This window comes from Lutra lutra, chromosome 9 (genome assembly GCF_902655055.1).
Source record: "Lutra lutra chromosome 9, mLutLut1.2, whole genome shotgun sequence".
NCBI classification, from domain to species: Eukaryota; Metazoa; Chordata; class Mammalia; order Carnivora; family Mustelidae; genus Lutra; species Lutra lutra.
The window spans coordinates 143,661,245-143,678,495 of NC_062286.1; the positions used below are offsets into that span (position 1 = coordinate 143,661,245).

Below are 17,251 nucleotides of genomic sequence, written 5' to 3' on the forward strand. Positions count from 1 at the left end.
ATGAGGCCCGCGCGTCCCACCGAAGGTCGGAGGCCGCTGCTTCCAGCACCGCCGGCCACGGGGCCGTGAGCGTCCGAGACCCCGTGAGCGCCGCACACACTGTCGGAACGGAAAACCACAGTGTGATGACACGTGAAGCCAGAGTCCAGGCCCAGCCTGCAGCTCCGCTCAAGCCCACGGGCCGCTGGGGGCCAGGAGCCACCGGGCAGAGCTGGCCCCTCCAGGCACCCGCAGGCCGGCGGCACTTTTAGTGTCCAGAGGGAAGGTGCCGTCTAAGCAGCTGGGGGCACAGCCGAGGGAGAGGCTCAGGCCAGCCCCCAACGTGCAGCAGGACCACCGAGTGGCCTCTGTCCCGGGTGTGACTCCTTCTGCCTGCATTTCAGGGAGTGACGCCACGGGCCCCAGAGGGGTCATCCTGTGACCTGCTCAAGCGCACGGCAGCGGCCGCATCCCACACCAGGACGCGGCCACACCCTCAGAGGCACCTTGCCCCACACTCCAGGGCGTCTCCTAGTGGGGATCACGGGGGCTGGGGTCCCATGCATCAGACCCACTGTGCAGCGCCCCACCAAGCACGGGACAGCTTATCCTGAGTGGTGCCCTCTGCGATGGGCACCCCAGACACCACAGTTAGCCCCTCTGGAACACACAGAGCCTCCACCCGTAACTCCATTAACCTCAAGGCCTGGACGCAGTCGTCCCAGACTTCACCAGGATCGCTGGGAGCGGCCAGGGCCTGGGATCTCACTTCCTGCCATACAAGGAGCCCGGTGGTGGACACCTGTCCAGATGCATTTTCCCAGGGCCCTCACGCTCTACAGCCCGGATGGTACCTGGCCGGCTGCACATGGCACCAGCACCCCAAACACAGGCCAAAGGTCCCCACAGTCACGAACACTGGCCAAGGCCAAAGGCAGGCTGCTGGAATGAACCCCAGGAGGGGCGCGGACACCGTCAGCCCGGCGGTCGTCCACTGGGTCCTCCGAACCCTACCAAATGTCCAAGTGTGGCAGGCTCTGGCCACAGTCACCACTGCCCCTGGAGGTGCCCAGGCAGCAGATAAGAAAACAAATGCCCCAGAGTGACACAGCCCAAGACAGTGGGACCCAGCAAAGCTGAGGTGACTCAGAGCCTGGGTCCCTCTTGCAGGAGGGAGCAGCCAGTCTACTGGAAGGATGACCACCTGTCCCCACAACCGTGGGCTGCCCACCATGCCACCCTCACTGCAGGGGCCCTCACTGCCATCTCCGTGAGCCATGCCCATGGCCCCGAGACCCATTCTGCTGTTCACGCCCCAGCCATGGGCATGTCCGCACTAAAACGACAGCAAGAGGGGTGCAGAGTGGCAGGAAGCACACTGGCTCCCGGGCTCCCTGTGCCGAGCTGGCCCTCACCGCTGCACCTCTGCCCCTAACACACGCCTGCTTCAGTGTGTGGAAACGCTGTGTTGCTCTCTCTGCTCTACGCTCAACGTGGGGCTCGAACTCACAACCCTGAGATCAAGAGTTGCACACCGTACCACTGAGCCAGCTGGACGCCCCAGAGCAGTCTCCAACTTTTTTTTAAAGTGTTTCTTGCACGAACCCTTAAAGGGTATCTAAATATGCAAGCATCCCGGATTTCTTTCATTTCCACGGGCGGTGGTGCGAGCCCATCCTCCTACTGGGTGCCTAGAGCTCCAGGCCCTGGTGTGAGAGTTGGTCCTCACAGGACACCCTTCCAGGATGACCTCTAGGCATCCTCAGGCCACCACGGCCCCAACACTAGGCTGTGTGGACTTGATCACAGCTCACAACCGACACCACTGCCTGGAGCCTGGCTGCCCGCTCGCCTCGTGGTCTCCGTGCCCATAAGAGGGACGCTGCATCCCCCCAACACCTCTCTCAGAAATCTGTCCTGGCCAAGGCAGTACAGCATTTGCTCACAATCAGAAGCTCTGACCATGCGTTTGCTGGCACCGGGGCGCGCGCGTGTGTGTGTGTGGCGGGAGCTGGGGGCGGGAGGGATGCTGCAGCTGTGCCGTGGGGAAGACAGCAAAACCAGAAGGCCGCAGGGAGCACAGAAGGCACGTGGCAGCCCGCGTGCACCCCGCGTCCCGGCCACGAGGACCACCTCAGCTAACAGCTCAGCGTCTGACCTCGAGTCTCCTTTCTACACACAAACAGGTTCTAGATCGCAGACTGGAACGGTGACGTACAGTCACGCAGGCCACAATTCTGCTAACATGCGGTGGGCGGCTGTCCATGCCGCCATTTCAGCGACGGCCCGCACGGGTCTGGGGCCCTCACTGACCCAGCAGAGACCTTCCTACGGGACGTCCACGCCACACCCGCCGCTCGGCCCCCGCGCACGAGTCCATGAGCTCCCCGACGGGCGCACCTCTCCTCGCCTCCTGACGCACAGCCTGAGAAGAGGCACAGGCCGTCTTGTCTGCTGCCCTGGGCCGAGGTGCAGGGAGGACCCCTGAAGCCACACAGGTGTGACGGACATCGGTCCCCGCTGTCATCGTACACGCTCTGCAAGCCTGGCCTCTGGGCTGGAGGAGAGAGCTGCAGGAGTTTCTGGGGTTTCCGTGCAGCCAGAGGGGAGCTGCCCTTCCTAAGGGAGGGCCTCGAGCCAGGGGGAGCTCAGGCTGCGGCCCCCGGAGCAGGGCTCCAGCACCCCCACAGCGGGACCGAGTCAGGGAAGCCACGCGGCCCGCACACCGGATGCAGCCGGGCTAGCCCGCAGACCAGGCCTGCCAGGGCCCGCCCCCTCGGCTCTGCACCTTCGGTCCTCCTCAGGGGTTCTCCAAGGCCCCGTGATCCCACTTTTCATCTTACACCAAATAAATCAAAGGCACCACCCACTCTGGGATGGAGGAGAGAAGAGGAAGTGAACTCTTACCTTATTTTATTTAAAGCAACCTTTTTTGAGAATATTTGTTCATGGCCTCTGTTCTGCCTCTATAAACGTGCAAGTTAAAATGCCGAATTATGTATTCTAGCCTTCTGTACTTAGCAACTTGGACTTACACGTGAAAAAGAATTGATTTCTGTGCAGAAATGCTGCATTTTTTCCCTAGAAAAACAATGGAGAATGCACAGGCATGAGTGTGGCTGTTTGTTAGGGACCCTCCCTGGCTGGGAAGAGAGCCCGCGCGGAGCTCCAGACACTAAAAACACACACTTTCTGAAGCAAAGATGACAATGTTGGCTTTTTCTTATTATGTTAGTTTCCTGCCTCCACTGGAACACCAGGAGTGGGATAGTCGAAGGTACCACAGAACTACCTGTCTGTAGCTGGGGAGCCAGAGTCTGGGACCCAGGTGTCGCAGGGCTGTGCCCCCTCTGGAGGCTCTAGGGAGGGTCCTTTCTGCCCCTTCCAGCTCCTGAGGGTCCAGGTGTGCTGGACTTGTGGCCACATCTTCCCATCTCCGCCTCCTTCGTGTAGCTTCTCCGTGTCTGGGTCTCTCCTCTTCTGTCTCTTATAAGGACACTTGTCATTGGATTTAGGTCCAACTTGGATATTCCAAGATGTAGTTATATCTGCAAAGATCCTTCTATCCACATAGGGTCACATCCACAGGTTCCGAGGATTAGGACGCGGACGCAGCTCTGGCATGGGGGACACCATTCCACCACCTCCGGGAACGAACAGCACTGTGAGCACTAAGGGAATTTTCATTGGCTGTCGTGATCAAAACAACTTCTTCTTGGAAAGAACCTAACACTTCCAGAACCTGTGACTTACAGTCTGTGTGTGTTCGGAAAACTTGCCACAGCCCACGGTTTTCTTCTCATGAATGCTGAGAGAGCCTGAGAAGGTCAACGGTGACAGCATCATTGAATTGATGGAAAAGCACAAATCCCGTCCAACCGAAGCAGACGCTCGCGGCCGCTCTGTCTGAACCGGAAGCCCTCCCTGAGACCTAGCGCTCCGAGGTGCACAGGAAGCTTATGACCAAGAAGCAGGTTCCGATGCCGCACCAGACTCCACAGAGCAAGGAGCCCGGTGACACCTGACTCCAGTGTTGCAGAAATGCATCTATAGGAAGCCTGCTCGGCAGCCGCCACCTGTCCTTGACCGCCCCCCCCCCCCCGCAGCCCCTCAGGAGGGTCGGACCCACCGGACAAGCGAACACTCCAGAACCATTTCATGATCACCTCAAAGCCTCCAGGGAACCGCTGGCGATGCAGACGGGATCTGCGGACGGCTATACGAGGCGGTTTCTCCAGAAGGGCACACGAGTCTTCCCTCACGACCATCGCATTTTCACTCGGCTTCTGACTGTAATTTCCAAACCCTGCACTTCAAGTGCATTTCAGAAACAGGTCCAAACAGGAACCTCACTTTGTTTTTCTGATAATAAGTTTATTAACTTATAAGCTGCCAATTATTTTGTGTTAGAACATAGCGAAGCTCTGATGTGTCCAAACTACTTTTGAAAGGTTTTCTAACCCTACAGGAAGTGCATACAGCTGACTTACGCATGCCAGACATCTGCACTGGGACCTCGCATTTGTGGGATCACACACTCAGGTTCAATCTTATTCACTAGCAGAGTCAGCGAAAGTCACTGCGCGGCTGTCTGGAGCAGCGGCTTGCTCTCGCTTGTGGCTGTGTTGTATTCCATGGTACGACACCAACCCCCCGCCCCGCCGCGTGCGCCGAGGGGCACCCGACCTCATGAACCGGGGTGCTCGGATGGCTCCCAGTCACGTCTTCTGCTGAGCAGGCTCTGATTCCTCTTGGGCATAACGCCTAAGAGAGGACTGTCTGGGCCACAGGGAACTTGCAAGTTCCATTTCAGCAGACGGGGCCAGGCAGTGTTTCACGTGGCTGCATCAGTCTATGTCCCCTCCAGCAGCGCACGAGCGTCCCAGGGGCTGTGTACTGCAGAGGCCTGGCTCGGGCGGTCTGTGGGTCTCTGTCCTCCGGCCTGACGCACACCGCGAGGCGGTCGTCTGCATGTCCCACCCACTGAAGGCACCAAGCCCACTGGTAACGAGCTCGCTCAGGTCTCTTCCTTGATTTGCTACGCTGCCTCTTGCTTAGCTGTTTCTGGAGTTTTACGCATTCTGAGTATGAATCTTTTATCAGATATGCTTACTGCGAACGTTTCCTCCAGCCTCTGACTGGCCCTTTTACTCTCTGAACAGCATCTTTAGTGGAAAGATTCATGATTTTCACCATGTCCACTTAGACGAGTGCTTTTTATGGGCTTCTTGAAAACCACCGCCGTGATCAGGAAGCTATTGTCCTCGGTCTTCCTCTCTGAAACCATACACTTTCTATAATTAGGCTTCTGATGCATCCCAAATTAATCTTTGTGCTTGGTGTGAGTTGGAAGTCAAGATTCGTTTTTCTCAACATCCAGAGCACTCAGGATCACATACTGAAAAGACTGTCCGGCCTTGGGGCATAGCCGAGGCGCCTCCGCCCAGGCCAGGGGTCAGACCGTGTGGTCTGTGCAGACTGTGCCTGCGGCAGGCTCCCTGGTGGTTCCACCACTTGGTGGACAGCCTCTTCCGCCATCCTCTTCCCCGGTTGCCTGTGACAGCCACGCCTTTCCTCAAGCATCCCGACGCTTGCACATTGGGGCCCTGGGACCGCCCCTTGCAGGGTTGGCCATTTCCAAGAGAACTGTGTGCCTTTCACAGGCAAACCAACTATCACGTCGCCTTACTCACCCCAGCACCAGACAACCCCGGGTGGTCCCTGTGCCTTTGAGCACTAAGCCACCCTAAGCCTGCTTGCTCTGGACCAGCCGAGTGGTTAGGGTTAGGGTACGTGCTGCCTTACACCCCCTTCGGCTCCCAGTCCGACCGTGTTTTAAGGAACTGGCCCATTTCCCCCAGCTTGTCAAATGTGTTGATCTAAATTGTTCACAGTATTTTCTTATTATTGCTCTAATACCTATAGGATCTTAGTGGTGATCTCCTCTTCATACCTTTTATGTACAATTAGCACAGTCTTCTGTTCATGCTGGTCACGTCTGACACAAACTTGTGAGTTTTATTAACCTGTACGGCTTTCTTTACTGTTCTACCCACGTCTGCCTCCACTTCGCTGACATGCCCTCTTTTGCGCACTCCCGTTTACTCTGGGTTTAATTTGCTCTCCCTTTTCTCATTCCTTGACCCAAAATTAGACTAAGTGCAGCTCCGGGCACAAGGCCCCTTGCCCGTTTCACCTGCGTCCTGCGGGTCCCGACGGGCTCTCTCGTCACACCACTCAGTGGAAAATATCCTGCCATCTCCGCTGTGACTTCTTTGACTCGAGTATTACTTAAAAGTATGTTGTTCGATTTCCAAACGTTTGGGGGACATTCCAGTATCTTTTTGCTGCTGATCTGTAGAGAATTATGTCAGCCGACTCAGAGAAGACCCGGACTCCCCTGAGACCCATCTGCCCTGTCAGCGCCTCACCAGCACCTGGAGATTCTGCGTCAATTTCAGATTAGTTACATTGTTTCTGGTCAGCACCTGCCCAACACAGGTGGGAAATATCCACGCAAAGTAGCAAGTTGAACCCAGTGATCTAGGAAAAGAGTGATCCCATGTGACCAGATGGAGTTACTACAGAAATTTGGGGCTCATTTAATATCTGGAAGCCGCTCACATCATCTCTGTCCTCACTGTTACTCGTCCGCTGGCCCATCAATTACGGAGGAAATGTGTCCAAAGTCTCCCACTGGGACGTGAATTCATCTTTCTCCTTTGACTGCGGCCAACTTTCACATCATACATTTTAAAATTAGGCATGCACATTTAGGCCTGTTCCATCTCCCCCAGAACTGACCCCTTTACCATTACATGAGGTCCCTTGAGTAATAATTCTTCAGTTTACATTAATGTTAAGATTAAAGACTTCCTTTAGGGGTTTCCTTGGTTTACCTTTTTTTTTTTTTTTAAGATTTTTTATTCATTTGAGAGAGAGAGCATGATCAGGGGCAGCGGGAGGCAGAGGGAGAAGCAGACTCCCCGCTGAGCAGGGAGCCTGGTATGGGGCTCAGGCTGGATGCCAGGACCCCAGGATCATGACCTGAGCCAAAGGCAGACACTTCACCCACTGAGCCACCCAGTCGTCCTTCCTTGGCTTATCTTATTATCTTTTTTTTTTTTTTTTTTTTTTTTTTTTAGAATTTTGTGTACCATCTTTTTTTTTTTTTAAGATTTTATTTATTTATTTGACAGAGAGAGATCACAAGCAGGCAGAGAGGCAGGCAGAGAGAGAGAGAGGGAGAAGCAGGCTCCTTGCTGAGCAGAGAGCCCGATGCGGGGCTCGATCCCAGGACCCTGAGATCATGACCTGAGCCGAAGGCAGCGGCTTAACCCACTGAGCCACCCAGGCGCCCCTCTTATTATCGTTTTGCTTTAACACTTTCTGGGTTCTTATCTGTGAATTACATCACCTACAAACAGTGAACTTTTTTCACACAAATTTTTTCATCTTTTTATTGGAGTGTTCAATCAATGTAGCCACGTGAAGTCTACCATCTTAATATGTTTTTGTTTTGTCCTTTACTCCTCCCTGCGTGCCTTATCTCTAATGAGTCAAATGCTGTCTGTCTTTTTCTCTTCATAAGCCTCGGAGTTGTGCTTTACTCTTTCTGCCATTATCACATGACTTCACGAAGAATGCCAGAGCCTTCAGCAGTCAAGTTCACCGGTCCCAGACCCTTTGTGCCGTCAGCATCTTGTGTTACACCCTGGTTTCTGTTAAAAACACCACAAGAGCCTCGTTTTCAGCGATCGAGATGCTTCCTGTCACACGCACACACAGTCACTCCTGCTGTCTCGCGAGGGCTGTCGAGGGCTGGCTTCCGCGCTTAGTGGCGGGGGTGGGGGGGTGCGTGTGGTTGGTCCGTGTGAACGACAGTGTCTCCACTCAGCCCCTCTATGAACAACACCGTGGCAGGTGTGCGGGCGGTGGCCTCCCTGGCCCTCTGCTCAAGACTGTCATCAGCCTGGCTCCCGGCGAAGCAGTGTCAGCCCTCGCTGGCTGCTTTGAAGACTTCCTTCTGTCACTGGTTTCCAGTAGTTTGACAGTCCTGTCTGCAGACACCGTTTTCTGTCTGGCGCTCATTCTGCTCCAAGTCTCCATAGCTTCTTGAACCTGTCGGCCGGTGACTTCCATCGGCTCCGGCAAACAAACTGCTCTCTTTGGGTGCTGTCCTGCCGTTTCTGCCTTTCTCCGTTGAAAATCCAATTACACACGTGTTACACACTTTCACCCTGTATCATGTGTCTCTTTGCTTTTTCCCCATTCTTTTGTTTTCTTCCTCTTTTAAAAAAATATTTTATTAAAAAATATTTTATTTACTTATTTGACAGAGTGAGCAGCAGAGGGAGAAGCAGACTCCCCACCGAGCTGGGAGCCGGATACAGGATCTGATTCCAGGACTCCGGTATCATGACCTCAGCTGAAGGCAGATGCTTGTTGACCGAAGCACCCAGGTGTCCCCTCTTTTGTTTCTTTCCCTACAAGCTTCAGCATGGATGTTTCCCAAGCTTCCAGTTCACTAACCCTGTCGTAGGTCGTGTCCAGACTGCTATTCGACTATGCAATGAATTCTTAATTTCAGACATTTTATTTTCATTTCCAGAATGTTCCGAACGTGTCAGTACGGGGTGTCTTCCCGTCTGCTTTTGCAGCTGGGACTTGAGTCAGGGGACTCTGTTTCCGTGAGGCGCAGACTGTGGCAAGGCCAGCGGGGCACTTCCTGGGCTGTCCCTCTTCCTTGGTCTCACTGTTGCTGTCCCTCCTGCTGAGCAGACCGACTGGGGAGGACTAACCTTTGCCCTGTGGGGCTCCATGTTAGCTGCTGTCGGGGCTGCTCTAATCTGGTTTTGGTCTTAGTCTGAGGAAGAGGCTTTCACATCAAGATGTGACCCCTCCAGGGTCTCCGCTGAAAGCCCAAGGTGCCTCCCTTGTTCTGTTGGGTTTTTTTCTTTTTTAAGTTTTATTTACTTACATAATCTCTACAACAAACGTGGGGCTGGAACTCATGACCCCAAGAGGAACAGTCACACACTCCTCTGACCGGGGTGACCGGTGGCTCCCCTGGGCTGTCTCCATTGTCTCCTTGACCCTCCCTGGGCTTGCTCAGTCCCTCCTGTGTCCCAGAGCCACACCACTGTGCATATCTGCTCCGCTCCCCTAAGTGGCAGTCTTGTTTCACTGGGATTCTGGGTGTTGCTCGGTGTAAGGCTCAGAAGCTGAGAGAGCTTGTGTGCAGACGTGGGGACTCTGTCTCCGTGGCTTCCTGCTTTTTGAGATTTGCTCCTCCAGTCCCAGTATCCTGGGTGCCCTGAAGGACCCCCTCCATCTCCTTGCCATAGAGCACCCTGCTCCAGTGCTTGGGAAACGGGCCAGAAACGAATCTGGACGGAAAGCACAGCCCTTCAAGTCCCACCTGTGCTGGTCAGTCTCCAGGGTGTGTGTGCGTGCGTTGGCCGGATTCTCAAACAGATTTTGCCTGGACAGTAAGCCCAGTACAAGCTGTCACAGCTGAAACTAGAAGTTCACATTTTCTTCAAGTGTTTTCTTTAAAATAAATCAATGCCTTTGCCCTAGCACTGGAGTTCTGTGCATAAGGCCAAGACCGATAAGAAGCAACACCAGATTATAGATTTCAAGTTTGGGGTTTGTTTCTGGAGGCAAGGGCTGGTAAACACGACACCAGCGTGGGGCTTGAACTCACGGCCCCAGGATCAAGAGTCGTGTGCTCACCAACAGAGCCAGCCGGGTGCCCCCTAGAGCCTCTATTTTAACTGCAACCTAAATCAGTAAAGTAGTAGCCCTCAGTGGGCGGTGGTCTCCATGCCTAGCCACGGCGCGACCCTGGCATCTCTCCTCTCCACCGCGTGAACGTGGCAGGGACGCCCAGCGGCCCAGAGTGAACAGTTGTGCCGCACTATGCCGGCAAGCACACCCAGGTGAGAAGCTTTCACTGCTGAAGTTCTCTGTGTTCAGAGCAACTGATGTTACCTATTGATAAGTCTTTCTAAAAAACTCTTTGGAATCAATCATGAGCCGCATTTCAGTGAGAAATCCAACGAAATGTAACAGCTGAAGTGTGCACGTGCACCTGCTGAGAACCCCACGGCCAACGGCCGCGCAGCACTACGGGCACAAGGTGGGACGTCAGGACAGTCAGACAGCTCTCCCTTCCAGAACGGGTCTTGTTCCCTGACCACTGGACTGTCTACTATAACCTACTTCCTTATTTTTTCTTTTTACAAACTTATTTCTTTCAGGTATTATGGATCCTGTCTGAAATGTCTTAATTGTTTCAACATTTTAAAGATTTTTTTTTTTTAAGATTTTATTTATTTATTTGAGAGAGAGACAGTGAGAGAGAGCATGAGCTAGGAGAAGGTCAGAGGGAGAAGCAGACTCCCCATGGAGCTGGGAGCCTGATGTGGGACTCGATCCCGGGATTCCGGGATCATGACCTGAGCCGAAGGCAGTCGTCCAACCAACTGAGCCACCCAGGCGTCCCAACATTTTAAAGATTTTTTAAAAAGATTTTATTTACTTATTTGACAGAGAGAGACATCACAAGTAGGCAGAGAAGCAGGCATAGGGGGAGGGGGAACAGGCTCCCCGCTGAGCAGAGAGCCCGACGCGGGGCTCCACCCCAGGACCCTGAGATGATCATGACCCGAGCCAAAGGCAGAGGCTTAACCCATTGAACCACCCAGGCGCCCCAAATATTTTTTTTTTATTTATAAGTTATCTCCATAGCCAAAGTGGGGCTTGAACTCACAACCCCGCCATCAAGAATGGCCAGCTCCACCGACTGAGCCAGCAGGTGCCACAACTGTCTTAAAACTTTAACAAAAGCCTTTCAGTACGACAGCACAGACAGACCCCCCCCCCCCCCCCGTGCAGGTGCCCCTGTGAGCCGTTGGTCCATGCTGTCCACCCCAGGGAAAAGTCAGCTGAGCAAATAAAAGGAAAACAGCCACAGAGCCTCCGTGTCCCCACCCAGTGGACTCGGAATGTAGACATCGACACAGGCCACTTCTGCCACAGGGTGTCCACACTTCAACATAACATGCCTGGGACCTCCCAGCTCCAAGACCCCATCAGGACAGTAGACAGTAGACAGGGACTTCCATAAAGCCATGAGGCACTGATCTCTGGGAAGGGTAACCTGCCTGGTCACCTTGACCTCGATTGGTCCTTTAGCACTTTGACAATAAGTCTCTCAGCCTCTCTGGAAACCTGGCTCTTTGGAACTTCTGTCTTTGAAACTTCCTTAGTGAAGGAAGTAGGCCCGGCAGGGGCAGCCGAGGCTGCTCCCAGACTCCGCCCAGCCACAGCCATGGTTGCTACGCGGCCTGGAGGGGTTGGGGGGGCTGCCTGTCTCCTTCCCGGGAAACCGAGTGCTGCTCGAGAAACGGGAGCTTCTGCGTCCTGGACCGCCTCCCCGCCCCCCACGACCACCTGCTCGGTGTACAGAGGCAGATGCAGAACCCAAGGCGTCCGGCGACGGTGAACAAGAGCAAACACAAGGAGCTCTTTCCAGAAAGAAGCGTCGTTTCAGCAGCTCTGCTCCCGGGGCCATCTCCCCGGAGAGATGCCGGGAGACACGCGCACCGAGAACACCGTGGCTGGGCTTCGTCATGGGTATTTCTGGACCTCAAGGGGTCAGAGCCACTTGGTTCCTTTTTCAAGGGATGGGGGCCTGCTCTTCTGCCCCCATAGCTGGCAATCCTACACGACCCCGGTGACCCCAAGCCCTGGCCGGGAGGCTGGAGACACACTTGCGCCGGCGGCTCCACCCAAAAGGCCTCCACCCGGCTGCTGGTGGCAGAGCCAGGAAGTCTCAGCTTCAAAGCCCCCCACGGACGTCTGGTCCCAACCCTGCAGCTGCCCCCGTCCTGACGTGGTTTCGCCGTGACCCAGTGGCCACCAACCCAGGCCACCAACCAGGCCTGGCCACAGCAGAGAGGCACGTGGGAACGTCTGCTCCATGCAGAATGGGGTCCGGTCAAGTCTGTCCAGCCTCAATGCTATCCTATGCAGAGGCACCGGGGTCCACAGGGTGCTTCTCTCGTGGCTTCTGAGCTGACTTCATGGAAAGGCTGTCGGAGCTCGGGGTGAGCCCAGCAGGCCTTGGGGGGGGGCACTGGTCATGCGGGGAGATGGAAGAAGGCCCCAGGCATCCGGGGCAGGCCCGAGGCCCCCACACAGACCCTCCCGGGTGACAGTCGGAGCCAACTGCAGAGGAGGCCTCGCTGCTGAGCCCAGGGCTCCAGGCATCAAGGGCATCGATCTCGAACCAGAGAGACAAGTTACAGGTGCTCAGGTGTGACGACACCACCTCGTGCCAGGCCCCTGCCTGTTGCCATGAGGACCACGAGGGCATCTGGAAGGAAGGCTCCCACTGATTCTCAACGGACAGACACTCAAAGGGAAAATCCTCTTCGTTAACAGAACACAGCGGCCCCCACAAACCACCTTGCTGAGAAAGACCGCAGAGGAATCATTTACTTAATTTCAAAACCCGAAACATGTGGTTAGGCTCTTCTCAAAGATTTCTTTTTCTTATGGGAGACAAACGAAACTAACAGACCTTTTTTTTATAAACAACCCCTCCGCCCCGAGGAACAGAGGACAGCTTGTTCTGTGTGACCTTCCTAGGGTCCCAGAGCCCCCCGAGTCCGTGCTGGTCACGCAAACACCCAGTCCCGCCAGCAAAGCCGCCTCAGGACCAGCGCGCGCCGCTGACTTTAACCGCTGTGGCCTGAGCCGAATGTCTTTCCACGAGAGGCAGACATTCCCTAAAAACCCTCCTCCTTCGGTGGAAAAGGGCACTTGTGCTTAACTTTGTTCAAATATGTGTTTCTACTCCACAAGCATGGAGAATGGGAAGCACAGCAGCGGGTGGGGACGGACAGCAGGTGTGCTGCGGTGGGCACAGCTATCATCCGAAGACAGCACCGTGCTACCTGTCGCTGATGCTACGTATTCATTGGTGACATCTGTGTACACGCGTGGGCGCCTTCAGTCTACGTGACCAGAGTCACTACTGCAGAGCTGGGCGTGCCTCGCCCGGTGGAGCTGAGCCAGCAGGACAGAGTGGAACAGCGGCTTCCAGCACAGAAACTCCTTACCAGCCCCTGAGCATGGCCTGGTACACACAGACACGCCAGGGACATACCAGGGAGGCACGTGAGCGCACGCGGAGTTCAGGGCACACACGTGCCACACGGGCAGCCGACGCTGGGGGACATGGCGGCCCCCTCCCATCTTACCTGGGCTGGGGGGGGCGGTGCTGTCCTGGGATCGGCCTGGCCATTCACCAGAGCGGGCATCCCGGGCTCTGAGTGGAGGGCGGAGGCGCCCGAGGGAGGGGCTTCTGCTCTGCCATCAGCATCCCCCCAGGAGGACTGGGGCTGGTGCCAGGCCCTGGGAACACAGGAAGAGAGTCTCAGCGCATGAGTGCACACCGCCGGTAGGCTTGCTCCCGAGTCCCAGAAGCGGCCGCACGGTCTTGCTGTTGCGCGCACGGAGTGCTCTGGGTCTTGCTGGGCGTCCGTCTGGGCGTTTCCATCAGCTCAGCAACCCCGACAGCAGGGTCTCCGCACGCGGCTTGCTTGGGGTGGGGTCTCTCTCCCAGAAGCGAAATGATTACGACAGAGGGTTGCACCCCAGGAAGTCAGCACACGCGGGTAGAACACGGGCACACGCACACCGCGGCCTGGAGAAGCCATCTTCTGGAAACCACTCCAAGGTGTGTTGCGCTGGCCATCTACCTAGAAGCTAGTGGCATTGTCCAAAATTCCAGCGTCGATCCAGAATCAAGGACAGGTCCTTGGCTCCTGTTTCATACCCGGTGAGGACTCCTCTCTAAGCCACAGCCAGGACAGAAACCAGCTCGGCAGTGTCCCGCAAAGTGCTCCTGGACATCTGGGCAGCCCGTGGACACAAGGGTTGGGAAGGGACGGCACGGCCTGGTGGCAGCCCCTGGTCCTGTGCAGGGAGCCCCCACCGCTGCTCCCCCAGGACATTTCCAGTGTCCCCTCCCTGGAGGAGCAGGAGGGAACTTGGCCCATCCTTGCACTCAGACGGGTCAGCACCAGCTCTAACTCGGAGGGGGAGACCCCAAGCTCTTTCTCAGAAGCAGCGTCTACCGGTCAAACGGCGACAATCACCAGGGACGACGCTTCTCAGGTCGGAGTCACCTCAGCTGTTGGAAGGACATGGCAGCTTTACGAGACACTCATCCTCCTGGACCCACGGCGAGCTGGCCTCCTTCCCTCCAGCGGTTCCAGGAAATCAAGCAGCAACCCATGGGCGCCAGACGTTCTGCCCGGTCTGAGAAGGCGACGCCCGAGTCCAGGCCCCCTAGACCCCGGCTCGCTCACAAATACAACTTGTAACCCAGAACCGCACCTCAGCCAGTCAGAGTTTCTCACAGTTTCTAGTCCATAAATGGTGACTCTGAACAGGCAGGGGCTCGCCTACCACTGAATACGTTCAGCTCACACGGAAAGCACGCAAGGTTCTTTAACCAGGTAAAGGCCGCAGGTCTAGAAAGAAACCATCTGCTGAAGCCAACAGCCAAGCCCCTGTGATCAGACCCCCGAGACCTTCCCTGGAAGGTTCCAGACTGTCCCGAGAGGTGGGTCCTGGCGGCTCGTCACAGCTCCAGCACTGCCTGCACATTTAAGGGTCCCCTGACTTTAAACACCTGGAACCATCATCCTGTTCTTGCACAAAACCGCCGCGAGCAGACTATGTTTGTGGCCCACAGCGCTCCCCCTCTTGGGAAGACCAGATAGAATCACCAGGGGCCTTGGGAGCCCCACGCAGCGCCTCCTGGGCTGGGGCAGCTTCCCGTGAAACATCACACCTGCCCCCCGTTTTTCCAACGACGAACCCATGCCTGCTGAGATGTGGACCCAACATCCAAAATTAACAACCAGCTCAAGGCACCAGCAGCTGGGGGACCAAGTCCAGCCGCCTGGCACTGCCCACCCTCACCCCCGGGGTCTAGGGATGCCCGACAGCACCGCACAGGCCCTACCTCCTTCCCAAGCCACCTGCGGAGGGAGCACAGAGGCCCCTGTGCCCGCCTGAGCAGAGGGCCGGCCCCCTGCTGTTGGAGCCTGGGGTGTCCGCACTTGGTGGGACGCTCGGTGGCCATGGTGACCTTGCCAGCTTGCTCTCAGCGCCTTTTCAGATGTGCCGTGGAGCCCTCCCACACACACACACACAGTCTCCCGTCCATGGGCCGGCAATGCCAGCCGCTGCGCAGGGTGCCCGGGGGGCTTGGGCAAGCCAGCGGTGGAGCACGAGCATGAGGGACCCCATCCCAACAAAGCGGGTGAGCCCTTGGTGGGCAGCGAGGGCAGAAACATGTGACCACGTCGCTGCCACACCGTGCTCAGGGGACACTTGCTCCTGCAGGCGAGGGCGTGCCCGGAAACCAGCAGCGGTGGCGGAGAGGCGACCGACACGGGCTTCTGCTCGTCCTGACACTTCGCCATGAACGCCTAGAGAAACTGCACCTGTAAACAGAAAGCATGGGGCAGACAGACAGACGGACAGCAAACGAAGTTGCCTCGGCTCCCTCTCGCAATCTCGCGGCACATAGCGGTGGCTCGGGCCACGCAGCTAATCCTGGTGCCCTTCGCAGGGACACACGTCTCCAAACCAGGTGCCCAGAAAGGCTGCCACAGCCACGTTTCAACCATAGCCTCTGTCTGCTGACTCTGCCAGGCTGCCCGCCAGAGACGGGGGCTAGCCACGATGCAGGCTGACCACAACGTTTGGGGAAACAAAACGTTTTATCTGGGTATCTTCAGTCCTCGTTTTAGTATATATCTGGAAACAGACAGAACTGACTTAGGATGTCAGAAAATAATATTTTAAAATAACCCATTTTCACACCAAGTTCTCCAGTCGCGCTGCCTCCGGTAGGTTCTTACCAAAAAAATGGGGGAAGTTAGAATATTAAAAGCAGGGGCGCCTGGGTGGCTCAGTGGGTTAAGCCGCTGCCTTCGGCTCAGGTCAGGATCCCAGCGTCCTGGAATCGAGTCCCTCATCGGGCTCCTTACTCAGCGGGGAGCCTGCTTCTCCCTCTGCCTCTGCCTGCCATTCTGTCTGCCTGTGCTCGCTCTCTCTCCCTCTCTCTCTGACAAATAAATAAAAAATCTTTAAAAAAAAAAAAAAAGAATATTAAAAGCAAGGAGATTAAGGGGTGCCTAGGTGGCTCAGTCATTAAGCGTCTGCCTTTGGCTCCGGTCATGATTCTGGGGTCCTAGGATTGAGCCCCGCACCAGGCTCCCTGCTCAGCCAGACGCCTGCTTCTCTCTCTCTCCCTCTGCCTCTCCCCTGCTTGTGTTCCCTCTCGTGCTGTCTCTCTCTGTCAAATAAATAAATAAAATCTTGGGGGAAAAAAAAAGCAAGGAGATTAAAACATAACAGAAATAACAAAATACCAAAACCCACCAGGTGACTTCACGAGGAATTAGTCACAGACGCACTAAAAATAAACGAGAAGGCTCTCCCTGCTCCCTCCAAACGCGGAAGAGTCCGGCAATCACGCTTCCACAGCATGCCTGGGGTAGGCGCTGGGGCTCAGCCCCGTGTCGAGATGTATTCATCGTGCCGGGTGACCCACATGCGAGGAGGGAGCTCACGGACAAAAGCCCATCCAGGAGAGCTGTGCCCAGGGACTTCACTGAGGTGTGGGACCTGCTGCAGGGGGGCCAGGGGGCCTGGGGAGGGCTGGGCCCAGACAGAGCGGTCCAGCGAGGGTGCCCGGGGTCCAGACCGGGTCTGGCATAGTTCCCAGCACAGATGCACCACAGGCCTTTTGCACCAGCCCACATGGAAGGCAAAGGCCAGCAGACCAGAAGACAAGTGAAAAGCATTGAAAATCACCCTTCAGGGGCGCCTGGGTGGCTCAGTGGGTTAAGCCTCTGCCTTCGGCTCAGGTCATGATCCTAGGGTCCTGGGATCGAGCCCCACATCGGGCTCTCTGCTCGGCGGGGAGCCTGCTTCCTCCTCTCTTCCTCTCTCTCTGCCTGCCTCTCTGCCTACTTGTGATCTCTGTCAAATGAATAAATAAAATATTAAAAAAAAGAAAAGAAAAGAAAAGAAAATCACCCTTCATCCCAAAGTCACCCTTGACGGCAGAGGTGGGCACTGGTCTATCCTGCAGCCCGTGACGCATGGTGCTCCCACGTGCGTTCGGCGTGTTATGGGGGACTGAACAAGCGGGCCCCCACCTCTCCACACAGCC

General features: G+C 55.9%; 1 protein-coding gene across 7 annotated transcripts in view; it reads right to left on the bottom strand.

Annotated features, from left to right (window-relative positions):
- Positions 1 to 17,251, bottom strand: part of ZBTB46 (zinc finger and BTB domain containing 46) — a 62,805-nt gene that overhangs the window by 7,394 nt on the left and 38,160 nt on the right. The gene's annotated exons all lie outside the window — the stretch shown is intronic.